Source organism: Quercus suber, unplaced genomic scaffold, assembly GCF_002906115.3.
Source record: "Quercus suber isolate HL8 unplaced genomic scaffold, Cork oak 2.0 scaffold_104, whole genome shotgun sequence".
NCBI lineage: Eukaryota > Viridiplantae > Streptophyta > Magnoliopsida > Fagales > Fagaceae > Quercus > Quercus suber.
In genome coordinates this window covers 974,906-988,689 of record NW_027069569.1, presented here as the reverse complement: position 1 = coordinate 988,689, position 13,784 = coordinate 974,906, and the positions used below count along the sequence as shown (strand labels likewise).

Below are 13,784 nucleotides of genomic sequence, written 5' to 3'. Positions count from 1 at the left end.
TATTTTTTTTTCTTTGTATAGAGAGAGCTAGAGGTAGAAGAAAGTGAAGAAGAGATAAGAATGGATGTTTCTTCAACACGTTTGTTTATAGCCTTTTCTTTGTTGTCAACAAGCATTCACAAATTGTCCTAAAGGTCGTGGACAAAAAATAAAAGACAAAATAAAACAACAAGAAAATGACATATATATACACACTAACCTCTAAGCACGCACGTTGTGCGTGCTCAAAAACTCTTCTATATTTTTGAGTAAAAATTAACAACTTGCATCTATTATAATTTAGAAATATATATTTTTATTTTTCAAACAAATAAAAAGGATAAACTGTAGAGATAAGAGTAACTGTAATTTTTTTTTTTGAACGTGAAGGTAAAAAAAGATCCTAAATTTTAAGAGTTCTCTTTTTTAACACAAAATGAAATTTGTTATTTGACATTTATGAACCTAGTTCTAAATGAAGTTACCCATCATTAATGAGGGTATTTTTGAACCACATAAAATTCCAGTTGGGAGAATTTGCGTGTGAGTAATACAGAGTCTTGAGCGATATGCCACTACGTTTGTGACAAGTACACGGACAAAGGAAACAAAAGACTATACAGAACAAACCCACAAGCAAAAGCATCCATAGATCAGTGGACAGAAGCAAAAGGGCAGAGCTTCAATCCACCAAGCCTAACTTTGGTGTTTTAGCTTGCATTAGCGCCTCGAATGAATATCAAGCAAGACAAAGTAGTGGTTAGGCAGAACGAAGAGAAGGTACCGAAAGTGGTTGGCATCTACGAAAAGAGGCTCAAGAAGGCTCGGTTCTTGGCTGGTGATGAATTTTCTTTGGCTGATCTTTCACACTTGAGCAACACTTAGTCCTTGGTTAGTGGCACTGATAAGGGCAATTTGTTCACTTCAAGAGAAAATGTGGGGAGATGGTGGGACAAGATATCGAGCCGAGACTCGTGGAAGAAGGTGATTGATTTGCAGAAGGGTGCTTAGAAAATTTGGTTGGCATTTCTTGAATAAATTGCTTCAATCTGGAGAATTTATTTTCTACCCATTTTTTCCTTAGTTTTTTGGTTGAGTCCAAAGAGATCAAGGGAATTGATCTCCCTATGTGTAATCTTTCAATTTCAAAATGCTCAAGGGAAATTCATTAATTTTTTACTAGCATTATATGCTCTAGCCTTTGCAATAAAGTAGTTAAAATCAGGCTCTTATAATTGGTAAAAGGGTTTTTAATTTGAGTAGGATTAAAAATATTAACATTATACTTATAAAAATGAAAATTTACCAATAATAATGATGTTTTTTTCTAATTTAATTTTTTTTTTCATTATTCAACATTGTTTCCTTCAATTAATGCAATAATGGATGTACAAAAACAAACATAATATAATAGAGTGGAAATCATAATATGTTGTTTCTTATTCTTTAGAAAATGAGTTTTTACACTAAATAGTAAAGAGAACCCCAAATACGCCATGAGGCACAATGGTGACAAATCTTGTTTAACTAGAACAACTTTTTGGTACTATATCTTATGTAGTATAGTGTGATCGCCAAATTGAGGTTGAATAGTCATGATTGAGCAAGGAGCATGAGCATAGGATGAGGAGGTCTCAAATGAGAAGTTCTGCAAAATGAGTGACAAAGCCATCTTGGTCTCTATTAGAGCAAAGTTTTGACCCACGCATATCCTAGGACCCCCATCAAATGGGAAGAATGATACTTGGCCCTTTGTTGCCTTTGAAATGCCTTTTGAAATCTCTCCAAGTTAAATTGTTTTGCATTCTCACCCCACAGTTCATAATCATGGTGGACTAGGATTGTTGGTAGAGCAATCTCCACTCTGGTTGGTATTATCAAATTTTCCAACTTGGTTTCCTTGTCAACTATTTGAAGTAGCGAAGCTCCTAATAGGTACAACCTCAGAGCCTTATTCAATATCATGGTTACCTATGCCATGGATAACCAACTATTACCAAAGTGTATTTCTTAAAGAATTTAGTAAAATAAAATAAAATAAGTTCATTAAATTTTCCTTTTGAAGAGTATATGAGAGATTTTGAAGCTCATTTATGATAGATAAAATTTGAAACAAGATTTATTACTCAATCTACAAACCTAATCAATAATGACATGAATTTTCATGGATGTGAATATTTCAACTTCGAAAGACATTACATATAAATTTTATTGTAAAATAAAGAAAAATTAGAATCTTTAGGGAATACTTACAATTTTAAGGTGATTTAACCTATCAAAGTCAGGTTTGTTCTTACCGAAGACTTGCAAAATCTCTTCTCTTGCATGAGCTTGCCAATTTGGATACTTACTCAACAAAACCATTGTCCAAACAAGTAAAACCAAGGTTGTCTCTTCCCCAACAAAGTAGAAAAGCTTACATTCCTCAATTACCTCCTTAATACTCATTCCGGCACTCTTTTTGTTACCAAATTCCTTAATCTCTCTAGAATTTGATTCCATAAGTATGCCTAATAAGTCATCATTTCTGCCTTTGCCTACCTTCTCCCTTTTGTTAATGATTCCCATTAGTAAGTCTTGTACTTCTCTTTCAATTTCCTTCATCCTCCTGTGTGTCTTAGTTGGTAAAAACCTGCATGCATAAGTATTAGCTATTAGTAAATTGTGAAGATTGAAGACACAGAAATAGAAATTGTATTAATTATAATGTGATGATCTCTGTTAATTTTTGTGTTTGATGAGATGTTCAGGAAAGTAGGTTGTAACCAATTTCGTTTATGAATAAACAATAAAATTTGGAATTTTGTTTTCATTGGAGGCAGTTTTTTAAAAACTGAACAAGACTAACCAGTTCAACTAGGAACTGAAACCAATCTGATCTGGTAAAATCACCCAAAATTGGTCAAAAATTGAACTGAACTGGGAACTGGGGCCAAAATCAATTTTTTGACAATACCAATTTTTAAAACCATGGTTAGACTTTTGATGCATGAAAATTTTTATTTGGAAGGTGGGTCAAGCAAATGTTGAAATTCATTGAAAGCTTGTTATATTAAAAAATGGCACATTCCTATCAACGAAAAAATATAGCACATATATATTTTTAATAGATACGATAGAATTTCAATCTATATAACATATAAATTAAATTGTAATTGATTTATCCTATCTCAATAAAAATCGAATTTGACTTTTTTTGGGGGGGAGGGGTAAGAAACCAAACTTGACTAAATTTCAAAGTTGAATGTTTAATTGCTCCCTTAGTCCTGGAAAGTATACAGATTGTTCTACTTTTACAACGAGTTGTGCTTGCTCTTTTTGGAGTTCAAATATTCTTCTTCCTTCTTTATAGCTACTTCCAAATGTTGTTCTTGAAATCACATTGCTTGACATGTTTTCAAGATAAGGCCATACATCTAACTCACATGATCCATCTTTAGAGATCAGCCTCTCCCATTGGCTAATCATATCAATGCAACTTTGATAAAATGTAGGTAACATAAGTTGTAGCAATCGCAATGTAAATAGTTTAAATTATAATAAATAGAAACAAGATTATTGGCATTATATTGTTCAACAAATCTCCATACATAACTTTCTTCACAAATTTGTTCACAGATGTTGCAAATGACAAGTTATTAATGATATATAGCCCATCTGAAAATCAATAACCAGTTTTTTAAGAGAAAAATCACTAACAATTTACCACTTCAATAATAGTAAAAAATTGTTATGTCTATATTATTACTCTATATTATTTTTGATAGAATCCCAACTACCCTCTTAATACACATGCGGTTTAATATATGCCAAATTGCCAACAAACAATGACCCTTTCATTTATATAATGAATTCAAAGTAGTTAAATGCTTTATAACTATTTCTTTTTTCTTTTCTTTTTTAATTTGATTGCTATAGATGTTTTTAAGTTAATTTTTTATTTTTATAGAGATAGAATTTAAAATTTGTAACATCCACCCTATGATAATTATTCTTTACTATTAAACCAAGATACTATTAAAAAAAATTATTTGGGTGTAGGTAGAGTCAAACTTTTCCCATTTGAGCAAACGAGAATTGATATTATTCATATTTGAAAGTTTGAATGGACATATAGTTTTTTTTTTTTTTTTTTTTAAGGGATAATTACAATAAACCCACCTGGGGTTAGGCCCGTTTTCACTTTGCCTACCCGTGGTTCAAAACTTAACACTTTGCCCACCTGAGGTATCTTCCGTTAGAGATCTGTTACCCACCACTCCTTTTACCGTTAGAAAAACACATTTTTAGAAAAAAAAACAAACATAACAAAGATCAAAAAGTTAGAACTTTTTATTGCTTAAGAACTTCTTTGAGAACAAAACACAAATCAACAGTATTGCTATTCTCCTCATGAACACAAGAACACAACATTTGTAAACCACGGCTTCACTCAAAATCCCAAGCCATTTGTGCAAGCTCATCTCTAGGCTCCGGCGACCAAGACCGAAACCCCACAAACTACTAAAGCCATAAAATAAAAAACCAAAGCATGGAAAATGAGTCAGTCAGTTCTAGTTTCACTGGGTTCAAATTGTATTTATTGTTCGTTTTGATTTTGGAAATCTAGATTTTTATGGAGGCCATGGGTGAGAGAGAAAAAAAAAAGAGAGTTTTTTTTTTTTAATAATTTTTTATAGTATTAATACAATTTCAAAGAAAAAAAAAAACAAAAAACAAAAAATCTAAAGATCTAGAAATCAGCCTCCAGCTGCCCAGAAAACTGAACTCCAAGAGAAGGAACCACTCCAAATCTTTAGATCTAGAAAAATCTAGAGATTTGGACCAGATCTAGACTAGAACCACTCTCCATCTCAAGAACTACAAAGGATATGGAGAGAATTCTCACCCAGAGTTTAGATTTCTTGTCTACAACCCACACCATTTGAAATCGCGTGGATCTACTTCTCTACGTAAATAATTTAGCGTGTTTGGGTTCACTTTGCTGGTCGCATGAACCCCAAAAAGAAAAACTCGGACAATCCGCCACTAATCACTATTGCTATGACTTCACAAGAAGTCATTTGCTTTTGGAAGACGCCAAACCTGGGTAAGAAATTGTCATAGATGATAGAAGATTTTTTTCCACCACCACCATTATCAAAACCCACAACTTAGCACCACCACCACCTCGCCCACAATCAACAACCACCACAAGCCACAACCCATAACCCACCATAATCAGATCATTATCAAACCCACAACCCAAAAGCAAAAAAAGAAAAGAAAAAAAGAAAACCCATGAAGCAAAGATAGTGGTCAATCTGGGTTTTTGTTGTGGAACGAACCAAATTGACTTTCGGTGCAGTGGAACAAAGGGGTAAATCTGAGTTTTGGAGAGAGAGAGACGATGGAGTGAGTGAGAGAGAGACAATGAGAGTTTGAGAGAGAGATCTAAAAATGAAGAGAGTTGGCCTCTCAATCTGATATTGTTTTGACACAACTTGTTTCTCTGCAAAATCCCCTTTTGTGAATTCTGTTTTGGGTTCTGTAATTGCTTCTTAATCCATGTTTCAATGGGTTTTCCAAGTGTGGATCATGTAATTGGATTGTTAGGAACTGTTTGATGAAGTCTTTATTGAAGGAATTGTCCTATACTCCTACCTCTGCGTCATCCTCCTGATTAAAAGTGATTTCATTGAGCATTTGATTTGTGCTATTCCCGTGTTTTGTTCTTATTGAAGTTCTTAAGAAATAAAAAGCCCTAACTTTTTGATCTTTGTTATGTTTGTTTTTCTCTAAAAATGTGTTTTTCTAACAGCAAATGGAGAGGTAGGTAATAGATCCCTAACGAAAGGCACCTCATGTGGGCAAAGTGTTAAGTTTTAAACCACGGGTAGGCAAAGTGAAAACGGGCCTAACCCCAGGTGGGTTTACTGTAATTATCCAAAAAAAATATATATAATATTATTTGCTATACTAGCATTACTGATGTTTGAATGTACTTAAAATCTTATTTGCACACAATATTTTCGGTCAACCATATTTTAAGCAATAGATCAATGGTAGTATTTTCTATAATGACTTTGAATTAATTAATCAAAGGTAGTATCTAGCAGTAATTATATTCTTTGTGGTGCCTATATAGCTTGAACCCTACTTCTCCCATTAATTACCCATCTCAAAAAATGTTGTCACTTTTAAGTTATGAATACTACTACAGCCACAAACTATTTTACAACATTTTTACAAATTATTGATGTGAAAAATTCTTACTGGTTCTCATCTGGGTCCATTACTAACATTATCTTCTCACTTTCTAATAATCACTCATCACGTCAATATTTTGTAAAAAATGTTTGTAAAATAGTTTGTGTCTGTAGTATTACTCATAACCAAAACACAAACAATTCCCTATCATGATTATTGTACTGTACATAGGGTTGGCTGAACAATAGATACAATTGATGCCATGCAATCGCCTAAGGCCCCCAAATAAAAGAAGGCCCCTACTTGTAAAAAAAAAAATTATATATATACAAAATTTATTTATCTATATATTTTAATTAAAAAATAAATAAATACTTTTATTGGTCAATAAAAAGCATTAAAAATGCATTATTATATCCTAAAATGCAAAAGATTGAAAAGGGAAAAAACAACAATAGTCAAATTTCAGCTAACAAAATTAAATTTTAGAAGACAAATTCATTAACACATTCTTGAAATATGCTAAATTCATAATTAATACTAGACAAATTCATTAATAATACAAGTAATTGTCTTGAAATAGCTAAAATAGAGATTATAAATTTCTAAAACAAAAAAAAAAATCTCTCATCTCTTTATCTCCTATCCATCTATATTCTTACCTTTCTTTTCTTCATCTTGATTCTTGATCTTTTTCTATAAGCTCAGTCATTTTTGTAATAGCTTGAAATCATTCTTTGTTCACTGCCCTTCACATTAGATTCAAGATTGAATAGGGGCGGTGTGGGCACAACAGAGGAACCCATTTGGCCCTCTCCCTTTCTATCTTTCCGATATTTAAGATTGCAGAGTTTGCTTTTTATTCAATTAAATATTTTAAATTATTTTTTTAATTTACTTGATTGATAGGATAACACGCTGGTCTTGCATAGCCCAAAGCACTACACAATCTACCCACAGGCTACATCACTGCACATTGCACAAGGCCATAAGCCCATAGTTCACAATTCATAGCTGGCCCTCACACGTCACATGGCCACACACTAACCCACTCACACCCACACTCAATGTCACACCCATTATATCTTTTACTTTTTTTATGCAAAATTTTTACTTTATCAATTATTATAAGTTATCACACCAATTAATAATTTGATGTATATCATATCAACTCATTTGTATTATAGTGATTAATATCATTTTAAATAGATTTTAAGTAAAAAAAAAATCAATTAATATTATTTAATTAGTATTTAAATATAAAAAAGACCCTACTTAAAATTTTCGCCTAAGCCCCCAAAGTTGTTGAGCCGCCCTGACTGTACCTATAAGTTTTTTGATCACTAACATGTGCTAGAGACAATTGAAACTTTGCTATGGAGTTCAGTACATAAATATTTTTCTATTAAACTTGGTGATTTGTACAATATCACATTAAAGATAAATCATGCAGTTTTAGACTAAGCTAAAACATTTTTTACTAAAATGATAGCAATAATTTAATTTGGACACAACTATTGATTCCACATGGATTTAAAAAGATAAGAAATGTAATGCATAACCTTCAACTTCTCTATATGGAAAGCAAGATTGATAATCTTTTTGTGTTTAGCCCATTTCTCACCCTCGTAGCTTACTACTCCCATTGCAAGCAATCTAGCAAGTGGATTTGGTTTGGGCTTCTAAAAGTCACCTATCTTGGTGAAAACATATTTGATTTGTTCAAGGCTCATAATGTTTATACGGGGTGTCGGGCCAAGCCATGTAAAAGAATTCTTGCCTGCATATGTTTACGAAGGTTGGAAGAAAATCCGATATTTTTAGAAAAATATTATATCTACAATGATGTTGAACAGAATTAGTAGGCTGGACAACTCGGCTTTGATGGGCTGAAAGTGGTAGTGAAGGCCTGAAAAATAAACAAAATATCAAAGGAGACCGGGGTGGACCGGCCTACTGATTCTGTTCAGCATCAGTTGGCGCCATCTGTGGGAAGAGAAAACTTCAAGTTTGGTAGTTTATCCTTCTTCGACAAAAGTTTGGTATGGTTTGGACTAGATCAAGGGCCACTAGCCCAGGCCACCAAGAGAGTAGGGATGCTTCTAGCCATCCCAACCGAGATCATCAATCAGCGCTTGTCACACAACCGCCTTCCATCCAACATATACAATCCATGGCAACCGCTATGGCAAAGTTAACTCGTCAGAATCAAGAGTTGACTAGGAAGATAGAGAGGTAGCGTTGTGAAGGACATGCTGAAGAACAAGCCTAAAGTCAAGAAGATAGAAGGGGAAATGCTGAGTCTGAGAATCAATCAAGGGGCACCACTTCGCGAAGGGTGCCATACTTGGAGAAAGAGATGGATCAGATGAGGAAGGTTATGCACGAGATGAAGGAGAACATGAGAAGGACAAATCCCTTAGAGGATTTGGTTCACCGAACAGATTCCCCTTTCACAGCTTCCATCAATGGCCATCCCTTACCTCCAAAGTTCAAAATTCCTTCCTTGGATTCATACGATGGAACACGTGATCCTTTTGATCATTGTGAGAGTGCTTTTTTTTTCTTAGCACAAGGGCCCAAGTAGAGATAAGGATCCCGGGCCCAAATACTTGTTATTTTGATGGACTAGGCTTGGTTCACCGCAGCTAAATGGGGCTGATTACGAACCAAGTTGTGCGCAAGTCATATGAAGCTCCTCAAGATGAAAAATGCAATTCCTCTTAGTACCCTGGGGCGTACTGTCGTGGGATCCCGGGCATACTGTTGTGGGATCCCGGATCCCGGGCATACTGTCGTGGGATCCCGGGCATATTGTCGTGGGATCCCGAGGCGTATTAGGCCTGTAAGAACCCAGAATCTCTGGTTCTCTGAGCTATATGATCTTTTCCATGTTTATTATGTAATAGAGCTTTGTCCTTTCCCTTTTTCTCTATGGGTGCTACATAAAAAAACAAAACACACTACACATATCTTCAAATAATTGTTAGTTTCTTAGATTTAGGACATACATTTTAATACATATACATATATGTAAATGAGTTTCATGAGGATGATTCTGCCACGAGGATCCTGGCCCCAATTCTCACAGACTTGGTGCTTTTGCACAAGACTTGTGGGAACCGAGTGGCTTTGCTTGAGCTTTGCCTTCCAAGATAGTTAGATGAGGAGGATTTTAGCAAGAAACAGTAAAGGAAGACAATGCAATAAAGAAATGCACGAAATAATTGTTAGAGATCCTCAAATTAATAATGAGGTATTTCATTATTTTCTTGATTGTGGATATGCTCACTAAGACGTGATACAAGGTTCAACTAAGTTCAAAAATTACAGACTTTGATAGCTATTCAAGCTTCCAAGACTTGCAAAGTTTGAATTTGTTGAATCCGAGTATGTGCTATAGTGGCAGTCTCTGGGATACCGGGAGCGGTTCCTCTGTTTTCTTTTGTTTTTACAGAGATTTTCCTATAGTTCTATATTCACATGATACAAGGTTCAACTAAGTTCAAAAGTTACAGACTTTGATAGCTATTCCAGCTTCCAAGACTTGCAAAGTTTGAATTTGTTGAATCCAAGCATATGCTATAGTGGCTGTCTCTGGGATACTGGGAGCAGTTCCTCTGTTTTTCTTGAGTTTTACAGAGTTATCTTAACGATTCCCTTCCTCCTTTCTATTCTGCATCATGCCTTCTTTTATAGCACAGATCGAGCTCTAGGGTACTGGTGATTTCTCCCTTTTGCCCCTTAGAGTTTGTCCCGTGCCTGGTTGCTTCAGGAATATGTCTTTTCCTTTTCTTCATAGTTTCTTTCTTTTTGTTGCAATGAGATGAAAGTCTCCCAGCTAGCTTCCTATTTCCAGATTTTCCCGTTGGTTGACCTGAGGCGCTTTGGCTTTTCTTGCTCCAGCTTTCCCAGCTTTTCCCAGTTGTACTTTCTTTGTCTTTTTCTTCAAATGGTTGGAACCAAAGCCCTGCGTTTTGCTTTGTACTTCCACTGCATGTCTGGGTTATAAGGTCCACGTGCCTTTTGTCTCTTTTCTCTCTTCAAATCTGCTTTAATTCACTTTAGCTGTGCTGCACGTCCTGAGATCCCGAGCCTCTGGCAGCTTCTGGGATCCCGTCCCAGCTCTTTCACTGGAATTTGCTGGACTTTTTAATGGCCTTTTTTGCTGGAAATCTGAACATATATAAGGCCTTGATGTTGATTCTTCTTGCTGCACGAATTGGGCCTTCTTTATTTTTTTATTTTTTTATGGAGTGGGTTATTGTGAAATTTTGGACCTCAACACTCTTATTCATTTCACAAGTGTTGTGTATCCGTGCTGTCCTGTTGCTCATGCTCCTTTTTTTTTTCTTTTTCTTTTTTATGTTGTTCCCCCTTCTTTTTCCTTTCTTAGGTAGAGGTTTTCCCCCTCGTGGTTAGTGAGACTTTGGAAGAGGAGATGGCTGCAGCTGCATCTCAGGGTACAGAAGAAGAGGCTTCTAGTGGTGGCATGACTGGGGAAATTGGGCAACCGATGCAGGATGTCCAAGCTACCCAGGATCCCAAGGCTTCCAAGCTTCCCGTGTCCCAGGGTCCTCAATTTGAATAGATTCCCAGTACTATCAAGACCGTGTTACTTCAGACTGAGTTAAGTATAAAGGCTTTGGGAGGCGCATCACTATCTGGGCAACACAGGTGAGCCTCATTCCTCTATAATAATGTTTTGATTCTATTCCTTTTGCATCCCCCCATTTTTTTTTTTTGAGTTATTTCTTTTCTTTCTTTCTCTTTCCAGGCCAAACCATTCTAAGATCCATTTCTAGTGCTACTTCTTTTTTGGAATCGGAGGATTCTGAAGGTGGGTGTTGATCGTTCTTACTGCATTCTCTCTTTCTTCCTTTCCTTCTCCTATTTTTTTGTCATGGCAAAGCCCCCCTGTATCCCTTCCTTCTTTTAGTCATTTTGCTGAAGCTTCCTCACCTTTTTTTCAACTTGCCATGTGTTCTTTCTCAGAGTCCTTTAAGGGATCAGAGGAGCAAGAAGAGAAGGCTCCGCCCCAAGAGGCTAATACTGGTTTCCCTTCTGCCATCTTTCCCTTTAGTTATTTTTTTTTTTTTTTTTAACAAAGACTAAGTCTGTTTCCTCCTTCCCCTTTTTACAGGGATCGATATTGGTATTGGAGGTTTCAAGTTTGTGATTCCTGAGGGGGGTGTTAGATCTGCTCAGGTTGCTGGTCTTCATACTGCCCAGAGGATTGAAGGCTCCTCGGCCCTTTCAGGTGGTAATGCAACAATGGGTGAGGCTTCAGAAGTTGCTATTTTAGATCGTACTTCGAGGCTCTCTACCTTTCTGGCTCGTTTTGATCTTTTGGAGTTCAACAGTCTTCCTACCAGCCACTTTCACCACTTTGGGCCTTCCTATGGCAGCTTTTTGCACTTTTCTGTGCCTGTGGAGGGCCTACCTCTGCTGGAAGGGCTGTTCAAGAGCTACGGGGACTTTACCATTGGTTTCAGAGGGGGAGTATTTTTGGGGAATATTCTGATGGAGTTGTTGTGTGCTGTGTTGATTTCCTTGAGAGATTCTTCGCTAGACTCTTTATCTGAAGAAAAGTTCTTGGAATGGAGGGGAGTGGTGCAGGATCTCTTAGAAGCTAAGTTCAACTTGTCCTTTTTACTGGAGTACCTGCGATCATTGGCACATGTGTTATTCCAGAGGCAAGCTTCTAAGAGTATTAATATTGAGATTGCTGCTGTTGAGGAAGCTTTAGCTCATGCTCACAAGACTTTGCAAGATTTGAAGATTAAAAGGCAGAGGGTTCTTTCTTCTTCAGCTGTCCCTTCTTTTTCCTCAGATGGCTCTTTGTTGGCTAGCCTTATTTCCTAGCCTTCCTTTTTTTTTTTTAGCTGGTTTGGATGTGTATGAACAATTTGGGGTTGTATAAGTTTTCTATCTCTTTGTTTGGACATTGCTTCTGGCTTTTCTCTCTCTCTTTTTTTTTTAGATCTGCACTTGTGCTTTGAGACTGCTTCCATGTATTTGTGCTTCAGGATTGCTTCTAAGTATTTATGTTTCAAGATTGCTCCTTAATCTTTTTTAATGGCATGTGGATCTTCTTTTCCTTTTGTCTTTCTTGTTTTTTTGTACTGAGTCCTGGTCCGTGATTCCTATAAGTTTTGCTGCAGGTTCCGGACAGGCACCCACCCCTTTCTTCTTGGTTGCGCAAGTACTGAACTGGGTACAATGGGTGACATTTTTTTTGTCCCAGCTCATGAACTTGGCAGGTTTTTTTTTATTTTTTATTTTTTTTATTTATCAAGTACTAGGCTAGGTATCCTCAGTATATGCCTGAGATCCTAGACCATGTATTTGAAACTTAACTGTTTGTAGTTATCTGTGGGGTGGTCCTGGGTCATGCATCAAAAGATTTTCCCAGGTATCCTCCCTTGATTCCGTCTGTGTTAGGATTTTGTAATACTTAGGATTTAATAGGTGAGAAATAAAGAGAAATTTCATTGAATTTAAAACATAAACATCTTTCAAGGAACACAACAAATCTAACAAAGATAGTAAGGGTTATAGAGTGTCCTTCTACCACAGATCCTTGAACAAAATTACTTAATAATATATAAAAGGAAAGAAACACTTAGCAGGTTGGAGAGTTGGCAAAAAGGGATCCCAGTGTATTGAGACCTCTCTCTTCTTATGCATAGTACTGTTTTAGCCACTTTCCATTTATATGCTTTGTCAGGATTGTCCCATCTTCCTTGGTAAGGTAGTAATACCCACTATCATGGGCCTTCCTGATGATGTAGGGTTCTTCTCATTTTGGGGCAAATTTGGAGAGTCTCGGTAGGCTTTTCCTCACATACTCTGCTGTCCTTAGAACCAGCTGCCCTTTAGTGAAAGTTCTTGGGCGTACTGCTTGTGCATATGCTCTAGTCATTCTTTGCTGGTACTTCTGGCTTCTTCTTTTAGCTAGTTCTCTTTCTTCCTCCACCCCTTCAAGGTCTGCTAGTCTCTTTTCATTGTTCGTGCCTCCGGTATCCTCTTGGCTTTCTTCAAGTATTACTCTTGGTGTAGGAACTACTAATTCCACTGGACTGATAGCTTCTGTTCCATAGACTAAGGAAAATGGTGAGAATCCTGTGGCTGTCTTTAAAGAGCTCTTGCATGCCCAAAGTACATTTGCCAAGTGGTCACTCCACTTCCCTCCATACTCTTGCTTCATTTTCTTAAGAATTTTCAATATCACTTTGTTAGTGGCCTCCGCCTGCCCATTTCCTTGTGAGTAGTATGGTGTCGACCTTCCATGCTTGATGTGATATGCTTCAGTCAACCCCTTCATGTCTTTATTTATGAATGAGGTTCCATTGCCACTGATTAACCTCCTGGGGATCCCAAACCTCGTAATGATATGCTCTCAAATGAAGTTTGCTACAGCTGCTCCAGTGACTTTTTTCAAGGGGATGGCCTCTACCCATTTTGTGAAGTACTTAGTAGCTGCCAAGATCCATATGTAACCACTGGATGAGGGATTTATAGACCCTATGAGATCAAGCCCCCAAGTGTGGAAAGGCCATAGGGTTGTCATATCCTGTAACATATTTAGGTGAGTATGGATTGCATCTTCGAGG

At 36.5% G+C, this 13,784-nt stretch overlaps 1 pseudogene; it reads right to left on the bottom strand.

The window, feature by feature from the left end:
- Positions 1-1,525: 1,525 nt before the first annotated feature.
- LOC112008164 (cytochrome P450 72A397-like) lies at positions 1,526-3,602 on the bottom strand (annotated as a pseudogene).
- Positions 3,603-13,784: the final 10,182 nt, after the last annotated feature.